Consider the following 16,767-nt stretch of genomic DNA (forward strand, 5'->3'; position numbering starts at 1 on the left):
GGCCTTCAAAGCAAGACATAAAAAGACAAATCTCCTAGTGGTAAGTCAGTGATCCCTGCAGAAATGCCTCCAGATTGCATGCTCTTCTCTGATGTTGAGATTGGTACACAGTCCAAGGCTTAAATGCTGTGTGCAGAAACATTAGACATCTTTGAAAATGGATGCAGTGCAACCATTGCATGCCCCAAGGTTACTTTAAATTGAAGGGTGAAAACATTTGCATATATTTTTTTCATTTTACAAAAACCCAAAACGTACTCTGCATTTTTGATGCAAAACACCTATACGTTACATAATTTAATTTTGTCTGTTCTGGCCAAATGTTTTCCCAGCTTAAAATTCCATGCAAGATACTCTGTAAAGAAAGTAAATCTCAATAATTAAGTGTCAATCTGGTTGTGTCTTGCCACACACACACTTCTAAGGAGCAGTGCTAACTGGAATACCGCTGGCACTGGGAGACAGATGGAAATGTGATTATCAACACCAAAACTGTAATCTTTTAGACATGTTTCATTAGGGTTTTGTAGTGCATACTAATACAGTTTTTCAGGCTCTGGCGCAAATACATTAGGTTATGTTTTGGGCGGCAAGACGCTAACTTTCTGTAGTGTCCTATGCTCAGACATAATACAGCACAAATAATGCATGTTTTTTAACTGGCTGCTTGTGCTAAGGCAATAGAGCTCTATGGCAACAGTGTGTAAAGTAACTCTATCGTGAGACATACTACTTAATACAAAGAAGTTAATCATGGGAGAAGAATGCTCCTAGTACGTAAGTGGTACTTTCTTTGTTAAGTTCCTATTGCATCAACTTAATTAGCAAGTCCTGACCTTTAAAAGCACCTTCCATAATCTTCAAATGATGTATGTGGAAGTCTGCATTCCTCCTTCTGGCTGTGCTAGCAGCTTTCTGCACTTGTCTGGATTCATCTGAACTCCTCGAGCATGTGACCGTTAACTGAAAGTCCTCTCCCCCCAGTGAGAGGCTATTGGGAATCTCCAGATCTGTTGCAGATCTGCAAGACAGGGAAGACCCAATTTGGTGGTTAAACATTCAGGATCTCGAGAGAGAGAGAAAGCAAATATCTATTAACATTGTAAAGTGTTCCCTAATTAAATTACTGCACTGAGCTCAATTGCAAGACTTCAGGATAAATTTTCTAGTCTAATTTCTATTTCTACTGTCAGAATAGGGATGATGGAGCTGGTCCTGTTGACCCAGTGATGTTTATCTTCACTAAGTGTGTTCTCCTGGCTTTAAGGAGCTGGGTTGGGAGACAGCTGCAGAACTCTTCAAGCCAGAGCAATGTATTGCGCTTTTATACCGCTTTCTTACATATTACTTGTACCCTAAGTCACAGGAGATCTAAAGCAAACTCTATAAAATTCCTTCTCTATATCATATCCTCATTTTCCCAGCACCTTTGTGCATCTCGTAATCCTGCCAGTACTACTAAAAATCATCTCTGAGTGCAGCTAGCTTGTACTCTTGCCAGGACCTCATTTCATATCCTTCAACAGAGGGGTTGCAGATTGGGGTTTTGCTAAAGGCATGGGGCAGAACATGAGCAGCTGATGCTGAACAGTTATCCTGGACATCTCTCCATGACGGTCTTGTCCACTTCCCCCGCCTTTGGCATGGTGACTGCAGATGCCAAGCCTTAGAAGTAGCATTAATCCCATCCCATCTTCGACGGGGCTGTTATCACATACCATCTTGTGAAGGAGCATGTTTAATGTCATCAGTACAACGTGAGAGCCGTAAATGCACCAGGGTCCTCAATCACCCCAGCCAGCCTCACCTGCTCCCCGCCACGCATCCCCAGCCCATGGGTCCTGGAGCTGCATTTAAGCCCCGTCTGTCCCCCCAGCCCTTCCTCGAGCCGACTACTGGGAGCTGCAAGAGCCAGGCTGCTCCCTGGGAAAGCCAAGGAGGGAGCTGCAGGTACCCAGCTGCGCCGGAGGGACGGCATCGTCACCGGCAGAGCAGGTACCCAGGCAGGGCTGACGGCTGCAGCAGGTCCTGCCGGCAGCACCTGAGCTTAAATACAGAGCTGAGTGGATTTTTATCAGTCTCTGTAAGAAGCCTAGATGGGAGGGCTCTTATTTGCAGATACCGCCCTGGAGGTTTTGCTTATGTTGGTGCAGCAGGGCTGGTGACAGCTCGCTCGCCTCGATGGTGTAGGCTGGGTTTGCCATGCCAGTGCTTGAAAGGGAGCAGTTTAAGCAGCATCCCCTCCGCGGGCCACTGCTCGCTAATCGAGCCTCGTAGCGTGCTCTTAGGTCTTTCACAATAGCCTTTGTCTAATATGTTTTTAATCAGTGTGTGCATTTCAATTTGCATATTAATAGCAAGGAGATGTTATTATCTGCTGCTGGTGATGAGATGGTTGTCAAGCTCATCTTTCCAGTCCAAGGAAAGAAAGAAACTGCATCTATTGTATAAAAAATGAAATTGCAGAAAACACATGTTTGGCATCTACCATACTCTGCCTCTATCTTTCTTTATCGCTGTCTTTATTTTCCTCTTAATAGCTCTCATGGATGGTTTCATTAATCTTTTTTTTTTTTCCTTAGAACAAGGATCATTTAACAGGAGAGTAAGACAGGATTGCATGCCTGTTGTGACAGCTCCAAGCTAGCCTAAATATCACATTTTTGCTGGGTGCTTTTGACTTGCAAAATGGCAAAAGGTTGACCCAGTCTAGGAGTCCATTTATTGCAGCCGACTCCAGCAGAATAATTAAAATGCCAGTAATGAACTGCTCACTCTCCAGGTTTTGGCATTTCACAGCTGCCGTAGGTGTTGGCTTCATCAGCCCGGTGCCAGTGACCGGGACGCGGCAGCGGAGCCGCCTCTCACGGTCCGTACGGCAGCAGCGGTGCCCGGGGGGGCATAGATGGGGGGGGCAGATGGACCGTGGCACTGTGCAGCACTGAGGCGTGCAGGGGGGAGCATGACAAGCGAGGGCTCGTGAAATGGCCCAGAACAAGCCCCGAGTACAAATTCCTTATGCTGACAGCGTTTTCTACACCTTCGCTTTGTAAGACCGCAGGAGGAGCGATGCTCTTGTCCCAGGTCCTCGGGCTGAGCAAAGGGGCAATGTTTTGATGTGGGACTAGGTGACTTAGGAGCTGAGCTCCGTGGGCTTCCAACTCGCATCCCCCGCTGTCTGTGCTTAATCTGAAATCACCCCCGGCTTTTCTGCAGATTGCAGCACGAGGAGGTTGTTTATCTTGTCTTCTTTCTGCTTTTCCTCTCCCCTTCCTTGGCTGTTCCCTGCTGTTGCAGATGCACAGACTTTCAGCGCAGCCAGTTCCCGGGGCTGTCCCTGCTTTCAGCTTCGGGAGGTGATTTTCTGTGCTCTGGTTTTGCGCTCCACCTTCCCTCCTCCGTGTCTCAGCAGGAAAATGGTCTGGAGGCAAAAAGCCAAGACTGAAAGGAGAGAGATGAAAAGACAAATTAAAGAAATGGGAAACGGGGGGAAAAAAAAATCCAGAAGAAAAAGCACATCCCCACCAGCCTGGCTCCACTAATTGCTGTCATAGCTCCCCACCAGAGAAGGGGCTGGAGGAGAAGCAAACCCTGTTGGCCAGCAAGGGTGGGTGCTGGGGTGGGTGCTGGGGAGCATGCCGAGTGCTGCTGAGATGGGAGCTGCTTTAAGTCAAGTTCAGGTTTAGCATCACTAAATTTTAAGCGTGCTCTCCTAATCTGGGATCAAAGGACACAGACAGTAAAGGGTGTTTGGAAGGGAGAACAGGGAGATATATATATATTTTTTTCTCCACTCTCCTCTGCCAACAAAGCTGCCCTTGCTGATCCTGAGGAGGAGCAAGGGGGGAGCACCGAGTTCCTGCAGCAGGAGACAAGGTCCCCCTGCTCCTACCTCCTATTGCTCTGGAAAGAGCAGAGCAGAAGACGGGGAAAGCCACCGTCAGTTCTCTCCGGAGCATTCCCGTCTGCTGTGCAAAATGACAGCAGCGGGCGCGTGACTGGAGACCACAATAGGCACCGCTCATGTAAACGCTACATAAATATTGAGTGACAATATTTTGAAAGAGGAACCTCTCAGCGATCTGTGAGCAGGGCGGCAGCACAGAATTAGGGGTTTTCAATCACACCAGCTCCAGAAGAAAAGAAGTGCGGCTGCTGATCTGAAATCAGTCTGCAGCTTCTGCAGCCACCCACTGCAGACCGTGCGGGACAAAAGGAACAGTATGAGGTAGAAAAAAAGCCTGTGAGCATTTGCTATAAAGAAAGTGGCTGGAGGAATGAGACCAAGCAAAGGTGTGGGATGGATGTTTCACTCCAGAGCTTCAATCCATTTATATAATCATGGTTGTTATCATAATAAATGTAAATAACTGAATGAGTTCAAATTTAGTATTTGACAGCACAGGCTTTTTGTGAGCACACGCTGAATTCTTGTGGAAGGCCTTTATTTTATCAGGCAATCTAACAATATTTTAAACAATCCTTTAGGCATTTAGTTAGGCCCATATTTTGTGGGTTTTTTTTCACTCCTGGAAATGAGGGCTATAGACTCCAAAGCATAAAGCCTCCTACAAGTTCATGTGTTAAGAAATTGCTTGAATCAAAATATGTGGCAGTTTGGCAGCTTGCCTCTTGCTGCATTGCTATAGCCTGTAACAATAGCAATAATGTTATGGTGAAAATACTAAAAAGCTGTTTTGCACCTTGTCAGCCCAAAGCAACAAATATCCAGGCTAACCTTAATTTACTTTTTATAGGATGTGGCAGCCCTCAGCGGCATCCGAGACGGGCATCAGAGCCACGACCCACCTCACCCGACTGAGGAAGCATCCTTCCGAATTAGCACCGGTGGGGGGCTCTTACCCTCGCAGGGGATCAGACCCCGCGGCCCCACATGGCACGGTTACTAGTGGAGGTTTGCCTTGGGTCTGGGTCTGACGGGGACTTTAGTCTCCATCTGGACTCCCACTCCGCGCCTCCGCGGATGCTGGAAGCGGGATCCTCGCCACGTGAGGTGGGGGGAAAGTAGAGCAGCCCCCACCGTGTCAGCCAGGGTGTTTGCAAAGCCTGCCCCAGCAGCAGCTCCTGATGCTGGAGTACACGAGACCCTGAGCTGCCTGTCTGTCTGTCTGTCTGTCCTGGCTGTGCCCTGTGCTCTGCTGGGGTCAGGGCTGCTCCCCTTGCTGGAGCAAAATGCCCATCCCAGCACCGTCTCCAGGCTCCGTACAGGTGGGCTGTGGTGGAAAAATGCTGCTCTGTGAGGTGACATGAATGCCTTGGGGTTGGAAGGGGATTTTTCAAAGGCCTGGAGATAGCTGGTATTCAGAAATAGATCAGAAGAAGCCTTTCTACCTAGAAAGGAAGAAATAGCGAAAAGCCGGTTCAGAATAGCATCTTCTGTAAAGTCCCACTCGCATGTACCTTTTAACGAGACTAGTGCTGGTCTTAACAGACAAATGACCTCAATTCACTCACAGCTCTGTGCTATTGATTCAATAGCTTCTCTTAATGAGGAAATTATTATCTTTGTTAGGGAATGTGGAATCTAGCAGGTGCACAGTATTAAATAATGAAAAAGCAACTTTGCTAGTGCCAGGAATATGATGGTGCAGTGCCAGGGATGAGTGGGGCCCTCAGATGGACTCTGCGAGGATTCTTCCTTTCTGTTCGATCTTGCGGAGCACAAAGACCGAGATGCTTGTGCCACCGGGCGTTTTGGTTTAAGCTGCCAGGAGGGGGGCTCTTGTAATAGGTGCCACTGTGGATTCTTCCTCGAGCCTGCCCTTGAACGCGGTGTGAGGCACAGACTGCTCAAGTCTACCCCTTCCACCGTTTCTGTACGTTTAAGCAGCGTGCACCTTTAGAGACGTCTGGCCTGAGTCCAGCTTAGATCATGCATCTTTAAATCACCAGGAGTGCTGTCTCGATTGCTTCCCCCCTGCCCATGAGTCACTTCCTAATGCAGATTTTTAGTTCATTAGCGCGGTGATGCATTAAAATCAATCTCAGTAAAAAGGCAATGCTGTGTTTAAAAAAACCCAAACAATTCCCCCCCCCCGCCCCCCAAATTCTCAGGTTCATTTTTGCCTTGACTCGGGCAGAGGGAAGGGCCAATGTTCTGGAAAATTCCATCCGGATCCCAGGTGGAGCTTGGTGCAGCCAAATGGCTTCTTTACGCTGAGCCCAGGGTCTCCTGCCCGGACTGGTCATGGAGGGGAGTCCCCCTGGCAGAGCCCATTGCATTGGGCTGCAATTGCTGAAGCCGTCAGCCGGTGCTCGGTGTGCAGTCCTGTATCGAGCCCCGAGGACTGTATGGGTGCTGGTGCTGCACTGGCTTCAGGACCCATCGTCTGGAACAAGACCGAAAGGTGACCGAGCGACCATCGTGTTTTTCTTTAGCGCTGATGGAATTAGATGGAGATCTGTGGTGTGTTACTCCAGTGAGTCAAATGGGAAAAGGCAAAGTAAAAGGGAGAAGTACGCTTTCTTGGCTGGCAAGGGCTAAAGCAAAGCTACTTGTAGAGGAAACCAGAATCGCCACTGAGCTAAAACCTTACAGAGTAGAGCTAAAAGGTGAGATAACGTGCTCTTTTCTACTGATTTTACTCAGTGGGCAGTGAAACACAGTTGATGAGCAGGGCAGTATAAATCAGCGAAGTCTCTGATACAGCCCAGCACGCGCTGATGTGACCTGGAAAGCTCCTTAAGCCAAGCTATTAAGTCATTTGCATGAGAAAAGCAGACAAGCCTTGCTTTACCAGAGTGAACCAGCGCTTTGGTAAAACTCATCTTTATTTTGAATGCTGTCCTGAACATTACATCTATGGCCACTTACCAGTAAGTGCCTACAAGCTCAGAAAACAAGAAGGCAAAATCACAGACTTTCCTGCTCTTGTGACCAAAGGCCTGTTTATCTCCTTGTCCAAATACTCTGGCTTCTGCCTTTCCCCAGCACTACTTGGGTAGGACCCTGCTGACGTTTTCTAGGAGTGAGCTCTGCGGAGGGCCGGGTAGCCCGTGCATCCTTCCGTGCATCCAGAGAGATGCTGCCCCAGCCCCGCTGAGCCGCCACAAAGCCACCCCCGGTCCCCGGGACAGGGGACTGGCCCAGAGCCCTTCCCAGCACATCCACAGGTGCTGCAAACACCCCGCGGGACAGTAACAGCGAGTAGTATTTTGCACTTGTATAACACTTTTCTTTTGAAGGATGCTGGTGGATGAAGGCGACCCAGCCTAGTCTCGGCAAACAGCTGTGGCTCCCACCGCAAAAAACACACTCAGCAATAACACAGGTTGCCCAGGGAGCTGGGGGGGTGTCTCCATCGCAGGAGATATTCCGAAGCTTGTAGCTCGCCCTGCTTGAGCAGGGGTTGGACAAGATGACTCCAGAGGTCCCTTCCAAGCTCAACCAGTCTGTGGGCTGGCAGAGCTGGGACTGGTTTGAGGAAACCCTCCTGGCTTCTGCATTGGGGTGGGGTTTCTTTTGGTGTGTTTTGGAGGACAGTACGCTAATAAAATACTGCTTGATCCAAAGATGTTGCCCACAGGATCTCTGTTATTTCACACTTGACTTGGGCTGTGGGAGCCGGCCCAGTGATTTTTGGAACCGCTTTTGGAGAAGCACAGGGATATAATCAAATGCAATGCGGCGAGCAAAACAATAACAGCATCAGGTGCTGAGCGTTTCTTTCCAGGACTCCTACGTAAAAGCCTTCGGAGCCTGGACTATGTGGCCACGCAAGGGGCTGGTTATTGGCGGGACGGAGCCGGGTCCCGGCCGTGGGGTGGGCGACAGCCCCCACTCCTCACCTGCCTGGCACCGATGGTGCTGCCTGCCGTCGCATCCTGGGCTCAGCCGGGCGCAGGATGGTGACGGCCAGCGGCAGGAAAGGCACCAGCTGGTGATTATTCATGCCTGTGGCACCGCGCTCGGCTTGGGAATAGGCGGCTATGCAGAAAGCCCGCTCCTCCCGCTAATTAAAAACACTGCGTGCACTTCTGCGGCAGGGATGCTTCCAAAGACCCAGCTGCCTTTTGCTAGCTCCGGGTCAGATCTGTCCGTGCTCTCCCACTAGCTCAACTGGTAACCGGCTAGAAATGACCCTGTGACGGACGCAGAGCAAACGGCCTCCGCAGCAGAGCGCAGAAATAAACCCAGCACAAGCCTTCCCGCGGCCAGACGCCAGCCCGTCCCTGCGACACGGCGAGGCGGGTCGGTGCTGGCTGGCAGATAACGCAGCTGCCTTTGGGACACAGGTTTCTACTTACTGATTTCTTTCTGGCTACAGTCATAGCAATAGTGATGTCTGTTAGAGTTCCTGTCGACTTTCACCCTCGTAATGGGGTCTATGTAATTTAATATTAGTGTTGTAGTAGTGATGATCTAAGGATATAGGCTAATTAAAGTTTATAGTGAAATGTACTGCTTTTTTTATTAGAGTATCCAATATAGTTAGAAAACGGACAAGCTTTAGGGCACGCAGATTCTTCTTTGGGTCTGAAATAGGAACAGTAAGCTTCAAGCTAGATGCAGACTGGAAAAAATTTCGGCTTCAGTTTAACGTAATTACGGCAACAAATTAGACAGTTTGGAGGAAAAAGGTAGTAAGCACCTGTAAAATTAAGTATTATAAACCTCATGTGTTATTTCGAATCTGGGAGCTTTAAATAGTGTTACAACCATCACCTAATTTCAAAGGATTTGAAATAAATTTATTGTTTTGCATTGGACAGAAAATTGGAACTGTCACTTGACAGATGTGAATTGCACATGTTGTGGTTTGTGTTTAGGGGGTTTTGTACAATCCTCTCTGTTGCCATTCAGCGTCGTGCGTTTTGTATGTGAGAACGTCCAACCCGGTAATTTCTGTTCTGAGAACAGGGTTTTTGTGTATGTACCATTTCTAAAGTGAGCACAATCATAGACATGTATTTCAAAAGGAATGTTAAAAATAAATAATTTGAAATCTGTGCTATATAGTTGGATTTATTTTCTTTTGAGGATTTATTTCAGTTGCATCTTTTTTCCGCCAGCCAAGCAGCGCTCACCTCGGAGATTCTCTGGGGTGGTGGGATGCCATTTGGTTCCCACAGACACCTGGTATCACCAGCCTTTCCCTCTCCCACCCGCACCTCTCCGATGTTTCCTCTGTGCTTGAAATGGGAACTCCACTTGCATCACCTGCATCTGCCCCAGCTCTGCAGGGAATACGTAATGGGGGAATGGAGAAAGCCCTGCCCGTGGGATTTATATCTGGCAGAAGTCCACCCCGGCATGGTTGGGTGCCATCACGCCCGACGAGACCCACTGTGCTCCGGGCGATGCCGCACAGCGTTCCCTGCCCAGGGCTGAGGTCTGGGAGCAGGGACCGGTGCCCGGGATGGGAGGAGTGGGGTGCAGGGGCAGGGGGATGACCAGTGCTAAACTGGGGCTGGCGTCTCCCTGGCTGGCCCAGCTGGTTTCATCCATCAGCTCTGTGTCCGTTCACCAGCTGAGACCCCTTCCCCGGGCACCCTCCGTGCTCGGTTTGGTTTTGCATTCGCACCCTCTCTCTGAACGCTCCTCGCCTCCTGCCAGAACTGCAAAACAAAGCCGTGCCGTTCCCTCTGAACAATGCAACGCTAGCGCAGGCCAGGAGAAGAGCAATTTGGAAAAGCACGTTAATCTTTCAGCCCCCATTCACCCACTAATAAGGGACACCCAGCCTAGGCTCCAGTACAACCCGTTCCTGCCAACAGCATCTTCATTTGGACCTGCTCACATTCAGGCCTTACCACGGGGGCCCTTTCACCAGTTTAATGAACCCAGCAGTCGTTTGGAGGACGGGGAGATGAAAACCATGGCTAGATCGCCCCGGGGGCTTCCCACGTGGGCTGCCTTACGGAGGCACCGTCGGTGCCAGGACCACGACCCCAGCACCACGCTGCTGGTTTGCGCAGCGCAATGGTCCGGCCAACTCGCAAACTGCTGCAGCATCGATCCCAGTGACTACCTGTTGCTCCCCCAACACGTCGCGTTTTAGGGTTTGGGGTTTTGGGGGTTTTTTTTTACCCTCCAGAGAGAACAGCGGCTCTGTGGGAACATCAGCCGTGGCAGCAGCTGAGGTCTGCGGTGGCAGGGAGCTGCTTGCCTCCGTATATTCATGGTGAGCGATAAAGTAGTATTTTAAATTCAAAACCGATGGCTCTGACCCATTTCTCTTTGCATAGCAACACCAGGCTGGTGGTCCCAGGAGGGTCGTTTGGAAAGGCCTCAGAGAAATTTAGCAGCATTTTCTCCTGGAAGTTGATCCACAGAACAGCTCCGGAGCCATTCCCCTGTTGGCGGGCTTCGATATATGTGTTTTAAATAGTCAGCTGCTGTGTGATTTTAATATAAAGCACAAGTATTCTATTTAATTAAACACGCAGTTTAAGAATATCCACAACTTGCAGAGGGATGCTCTGTGGCTCCTCTGCACCTTAACGGATCACCAGGGTGCTGCTCTCCCCGACTCGCCGAGCGATAAGCAGGCAGCGACTTCGGTGCTGCTGGTCTGCGCTGAGCTCGCTGGCAGCACCAGTAGCGCGGTGGGGATGGCACCAGTGCCCGGGGGTGAGTCGCTCTCCCTGGCACAGTGTCCTTGGGGAGCCCAGGCACAGGGCAGGCACCCACGGGAGGTCCTGCCCAGTGGCAGATGGCCCGATGGCTTCAGGTGACCTGGGCACTGGGACGTGGTGCAGCTCCCTGGGGCTGGCACTGGTGGGAATCAGGGAGCTGGTGATTTATGATAAAGGGGATCTGTCTCCAAAACCTTGTCCCCTGCTGCGCACCACTTCAGCAACTCTGCTTTATTACGCGGTCAGTATCCAAATTCTTATTGTAATTAGTAATGAAAATATTAATGGTCTACGGAGAAACAGAATGTCAAGGGCACTTCGGCAGGAGAGTACGGGGACCCAGGGAGAGGAGAGGGGAGAGGAGGTGTCTGTAGGTAGGGCTATAAAGAGCAAGAGCCTGTGTAAGGTCAGGTGTGCAAAGGGAGGAAAAGCAGAGGAGTCACAGTTACGCCAGTAAATCTGAAAGAGCAGTGGAGCAAAAGGGCAAGGCTCTAGAACAAAAAAAGCCTGGGGGTGGGAAGGGCTCTGCATGCTTCCAGCACAGCAGGCAAAAATGCAGGAGCTGCCAGGGGCAGCATCAGGATAGCAGCAGCCAGACACAAAAGCAGTGGGAGGGGGTGTGGGGGGGTCATCTCACAGCTACCCCAGGCAGAGCAGGGACTGAGCCCTGGATTTCACTGAGAGGTAGCAGTAGCCCTGCACGAGGCACACCCTGCTCTGCTAGGCTTTTTCACGTCAAAACCACTTGGATGAAATTTTTGCAAGGGTAGAAGAGGGTGGCTGCGCTTAGCACGAGCCAAGGCTCCTCTGCAGCTATCAGAGCTCTTGCACCTTGGGGACTCAGGGTCTCTTGCTGGCTGCCCCGTGAACCAACTCCCTCATGTACCCAGAGGAGCTGTATGGGGGGAGAAACACCAACCAGGGGCTGGGATCCTGCCCGTGGCCTTTCCAGCCAGCCCAGCTCTCCTGGCACCACTGGGACCATCGTCTGCAAGAAACGGGTGGCTAGATGGGAAAAAAGACATGTGGTTTCAGCATCTGTTTTCCTGCAAAGTCCCCTTAAACTGTGAGCGTTGCCTGTGGACGGAGAAGATGCTGACGTCCCTGAAGCAGCAGCTCACGACCACGGAGCCTGCGTGCCGTGCACCTCACTGTGTGCCGTCTCGGATGCGCCAGGTCCCATTGCTTTTATTTTCAGCGTTTGATCACTTGCGATAGCCGCAGCTGGGACTGTGCAGTGGAAATACAATTTTTCCAAGGAGTATTGTCACATCTTCACGCTGTTTGCGCTGGTGCAAGGCAAGGTGTGATGGATCTCAGCTCCCACGTGCGCCGCTTGTTCCCAAAAACAGCTTTGATAGCAGCCAAAGAGCTGGTACAGAGAAGGACCCAAGACTTATTAAGTCATTTGGCCTTTTTAGAAAGATTTATTCCTGTGACAGAGTGCAGATGACGCACCTCCGTCTGTGTCACTGACGAGCCCCATACCCCGGCACAGCATTTCTGTGGGCTGGATGTGTTATTATTTCTGATGCTGTGTCAGACAGTCAGTCTGGTCCATTAAATACCTCCTGGCTTTTCTCCCCTCAAACTTTACTTCATTCTTCCTGGCCAGGTAATTCCTCCTGCAGTTTCAATTGGACATTGCATGGTTTTTCACTTGCTGTCTTTCCTTTCTCGTAGCCTCATAGAGCAGCAATGGCCACACATCAGGATCTGCTGCAAACCCCGGCAGGCAGGGTAGGTGGCTTTATAATGACAGACACTGGAAATTCAGCATATCGCTGCTAGTGCTTTCACATATGCAACACGGATGCTGGAGGTCACGGTCCCTGAAATTTCAGCACAGAATAGCACCACGCAGGGTGACAATGAACTTTTGCCTGATGCGCTGCACGGCTTTTTGCCTGATCTGCTGCAGAACTGTTTAACTCGTTGCTATCCTGCAGTCTTGCAGATGCACTGCTCTTGCTTCGCCTCTGCAATGTGTACCCAGCATGTCTTTGGCTACTGCAAACCCATTTGTTAATCAGTAAAGCAGAAATGGTGCTTTTATGCTTCCTAGATATTAGTTTGAGTGACTTCTGTAAAGAAAATATTGGCCATAGAATGAATGCAGAGTGCAAAATGTGCTGGTTTTCACTTGTTGTCTGTGCTAGTGTTTATCCATGCCTCAACCAAAAATAGCAGACTTTGTAGATATTTAGTATTTTCCTCTTCATCAGCTCATAACATTAATGTTCCTGTTGTCTAGCAGAGATTGTCTGATCTGCAGAACAGTTTCTGCTACCCTTAGCAGCTGTGCTCAGTTTTCATTTTGCATGGTGACGGCTGTGTGTTGCTCACAGGCACAGCCAGGTTTCTGCTTGTTAGCAGGTCCCGAGGAGGGATTGCCCACACCTTTGAGCTCAGCTGGCCCCTGATGAGCCAGGCTTGTTACCACCAGCGTTGGGCATGCCCATAAAGCTGCTGGGCTGGTACCCAGTTCTTAAGGCTGTTTGGCAGAGGCTCTGGCTGTTGGCATGGCTGTGCGTGGGGCAGGGAGCCTGGCAGTGCTGCAGCAGGTAATGCGGAGCCGCTTGGGAGCGTGCGGGGACAGCGGTGACGTGCTATGGGCACGATCCTGGCCCTGGAAGAGCCGGCTGCTCCGGAGCATCAGGAGCTTTGACCTGGGCTTCTCTGCGGGGAGGATGCAGAGGGAGCATTTCGTCCAGCCCTGCGACAGCCCCTGGCTGCTCACCCTCGTGGGCACCAGCGATGCTGCTGGGGGGACCTAGCTTCACCCCAAGCGAGACCCCAGGGCTCTTGGTGAGGATGACAGGCAAGAGGGCCCAGGTAGTTCTTGATCTGCTGGGACACAGGAGACCACGGGATAGGAGAGGACCAAGACAGGCTGTTTTCTTAAAAGCATGTTTATCGCCACTGTCAGCGTGGGCAGATGGTGCTGCAGGACCCCCACGGGGCGGTGGCCCAGGTCCAGGTCACACGCCGCATCTTCTGGGACGGATGCGCCGTCTCTGTCAAGGTGGGCTGTCAAGCTGCCAGCAGCGGCCTTGGCGCCGAGCTAAATGAGCTGCCATTGCCATTTCGGGGGTTTATTAATAAGCCAGCGGTACATAACTTTGTTGCGAGACCCGCAATCATTCTGCGCTTGGTACAAGTTGAGCTGTAAATAGCTCTTCGAGTGGTGACTCCCAGGTCGGTGCATTAAATTCCAGGTGCTGCAGCCAAATGCTTTTAGGGCTGAAGCACCGCCTGACCTGGACCTGAACAAGTGGGGCCGCGTGGTGCTGCGGCTCAGCGCGTACCTGACCGGAATACGCTGATGGAGCCGGAGACAGGATCGGATCGTTGGTGAGGTGGGTGGTGAGAAGCACCAGAGACCTGCTGGGGAGAGCAGGGGTGGCAGAGCGGTCCTGGGCAGATGTATCGACACAAGGGCTGCACCTGCACTTGAGCAGATGAGGCCTGGTGAGTAATTGAAACTCCTTTTTTTTTTTTTGCTGCTGCTGTTTTTCTTACTATTCCAATGTCTGCAGACAGCTTGTGCTTGAGCTGGCTTAGTTACAATTCAGGATTTCTCAGCAATGTTCACTCTTCAGTTTATTCAGGGACTTGCTGCCTAAAAGTTGCAATCACTGGTGTTAGGATTGTTAGCGGAGGGATGGAATATTTTGTATCCTTCAGAACAAGATAATTGCTCCATGGGCAGGGGGTAAGGTCGCTCTGCCAGGTGGGGCCAGGGTAGTGCACAGGGCAGTGGGTGAGAGCAGCAGCAAGTGCTGGCCAGCCTGGGGCTGCGGTGAGCGTTGGCCACGTAAACCAGCCTCGTGGCATCCTTCTTGTCTGGTAGCTTCAGCGTACTGGTGCCGAAATAAAATCACGTGTGAATGGGGGAAGGAGGAAAGCTGGTCCTGGCTGCAGACAGGACATGGTGAGAGTGGTGGCCTTGGCTCTGTAGTGTGGATGGGACACTGGGTGATGTGAAGAAAAAAAGAAAAAAAAATATGCCTGAAGCCTGCAGTCTGTTTGCGCTTTAGTTGCTGTCTGTGAAGGTTCTAATGATGTTGCCCTAGTGCCTGGGCAGCCTTTCCTTTGTGCATTAGTGCTTGGGGTAGATGTAAAGGCAGAGCGGGGGTCCCTTCTGTTCCTCAAGAGAGGCTTTTTTTAGTCTGCGTGCTAGCTGGCCGTACCTTGTGAGAGTGCACCCATTTATATGACCACTGTAGAGTGCCCAAGGTTCAGGCAGTGTCATTGCAAAGAATAAACCACACAGGCACGTGCTTCGCAAGCTGCGAGCCACCTCAGAAGCTTTTGCCTTAAACCTGAAAATTATCTTGCGTTTAACATTACTATAATAGTTGTGACAGTGTTTACAGTCCCAATCAGCCAAAATCTCTGCCAGAAATGTTGTAAGTGGCAGTTTTATAAAGTCAGTTTCTGCTTTCATTACAGGAGAGAGAAACACAGGGTTCACAAGGGATTGCTGCAATGGTCATGGCTGGGAGAAGAAATGCTCATTAACTTGCTTATCTCCCCTGAGTGTGCAGAACAGATTGTCTGCCAGGCACTTGTAGGCACCACTTGGCATAGGGAACTCTGCTGGGCTTGTGCTGTAAAGACACAGAATAAGCCCTCTGGAAACTCCTGTATGGAGCATTTATTAATTTGTCTGTCTTCGCCATCAGTAAATGCGCTGTGGAACCTCAGACGGGCACCGTGGCTCAGCCAGAAGAGTGCAGTTGATAGCACCATGAGTTAATTAAAGATGAATTGCAGAATGGCTAGGGAAATCCTATTGCAAGAAGAGGCAGAATACCTGATTACTTCTTGTCTCTCCCAGCTCCTGTAGGTTAGTCTGTTCTGTGGGTGGTAACCTGTGGAGTGAGCTGGGTTGCTGGGCTTCTGCTTTTTACTTGGAGCAATGCTTGCCTGTTGCTATGCCACAGTTACACACTCGAGCCTCCCAATGTTTGCAGTCACCTCTCTCTCGAGAGTGTATGAGGGTGGACTGAAGGTTGGAAAAACTTATGCCTCTCTGTAACAACTGGGAATAATGTCCATGTGGGAGAAGTGGGGTTTTAGAAATACTCCAGGATTCTGTCCCACAGTCTGAAGCAGCAACTTTGCAACAGCTTTAGCCTTGGCCAGATAAAATCAAATACCTCTTTTGATTGTAAGAAGCTGGAGTCGTTAGCTGGACCTATCCATTCTGCCTTGCAGCTAGGTTCCCTAGTGTTAATTACCTCCTGCAATAAATTTAAACCAGTGGTATTTGTGTAACAAGTCAGGTGAGAGCAATGCAGCAAATTTATAAAGGTTACAGTGGCAGCCCTAAAAGGAAGCTGTGCCTGGTGGGTTCATCCAGCCTCCTCTGGCAGGCAGGCACAGGGGTGCAGCGGTGCTGTGCGGCGCTCTGGACACGGCTGTCCTGCGCGTAGGCTTGCGGCAAGGTCGCGGTGCAGCCCTGCGGGGCAGCCCCGTGTTACCTGCTCTATGGGCACGATCCGAAAGGCTGGGGTTCGCAGGGCTTGCGGGGTCATCAAATCCATGTCCCTTAATGAGTGTTGTCTGAAATGGCCTTAAACTTGCAATGACAGAAACTACACAACCTCTCCAGAGAGTGTTACAGGGCTGCTTTGTTCTTTCCCTTAAAATGCTGTTTTCCCCAAGTCTAACCTGTGCTGTCTTTGCAAATTGAATCTATGCTCTCTCCAAGATGCACGGGGAGGGGGGGGGGGAATGTATTTTTTGCTTCATCCTTTTACGTATTTGAGGATTTAGCATGTCTCCTCTGTCTTCCCTTCTCCAGACTGAATGTTCCCATTCAGTACAAGACAATCAGTGCAATCAGATGGGTGCAGATCTAAGGTATGTGACACTGTCAGTTTGAATGGATTACTCTGCTCCCTGGGGTGACAGGCAGGTGACATGATGAGCTGAAAAGGTCCAATGCTGCACCCCTCGGCAATGAGTCCACCTGGGCATTTTGCAGGAAAATTAAGTATCTTAAATGGCAAACCTGCATGTTGCAAATAACCTCCTTGCAGCTAGTTTTCTGTTTGTCTCCTGGCCTCTCCTCTGCAATTAGAAGAGCTTTGCTGAGATGCCTTTAATGTTTGCTAAATTATCTCATTTGTTTTCCTTCTGAAATGGATCTGTTTGCCA

General features: G+C 50.3%; 1 protein-coding gene across 2 annotated transcripts in view; it reads left to right on the forward strand.

The window, feature by feature from the left end:
• LOC138688678 (uncharacterized) overlaps positions 1-16,767 on the forward strand; it is a 97,450-nt gene that overhangs the window by 4,693 nt on the left and 75,990 nt on the right. Inside the window, exon 2 of one of the 2 annotated variants that reach the window (XM_069800892.1) lies at positions 4,758-8,972. The exons of the other annotated variant lie outside the window; for it this stretch is intronic. The gene's annotated coding sequence lies outside the window, so the exon portion shown is untranslated. Of the gene's footprint in view, positions 1-4,757; positions 8,973-16,767 lie in introns of those variants that run through there. 2 annotated transcript variants of the gene reach the window in all.

Source organism: Haliaeetus albicilla, chromosome 13 (genome assembly GCF_947461875.1).
Source record: "Haliaeetus albicilla chromosome 13, bHalAlb1.1, whole genome shotgun sequence".
NCBI classification, from domain to species: domain Eukaryota; kingdom Metazoa; phylum Chordata; class Aves; order Accipitriformes; family Accipitridae; genus Haliaeetus; species Haliaeetus albicilla.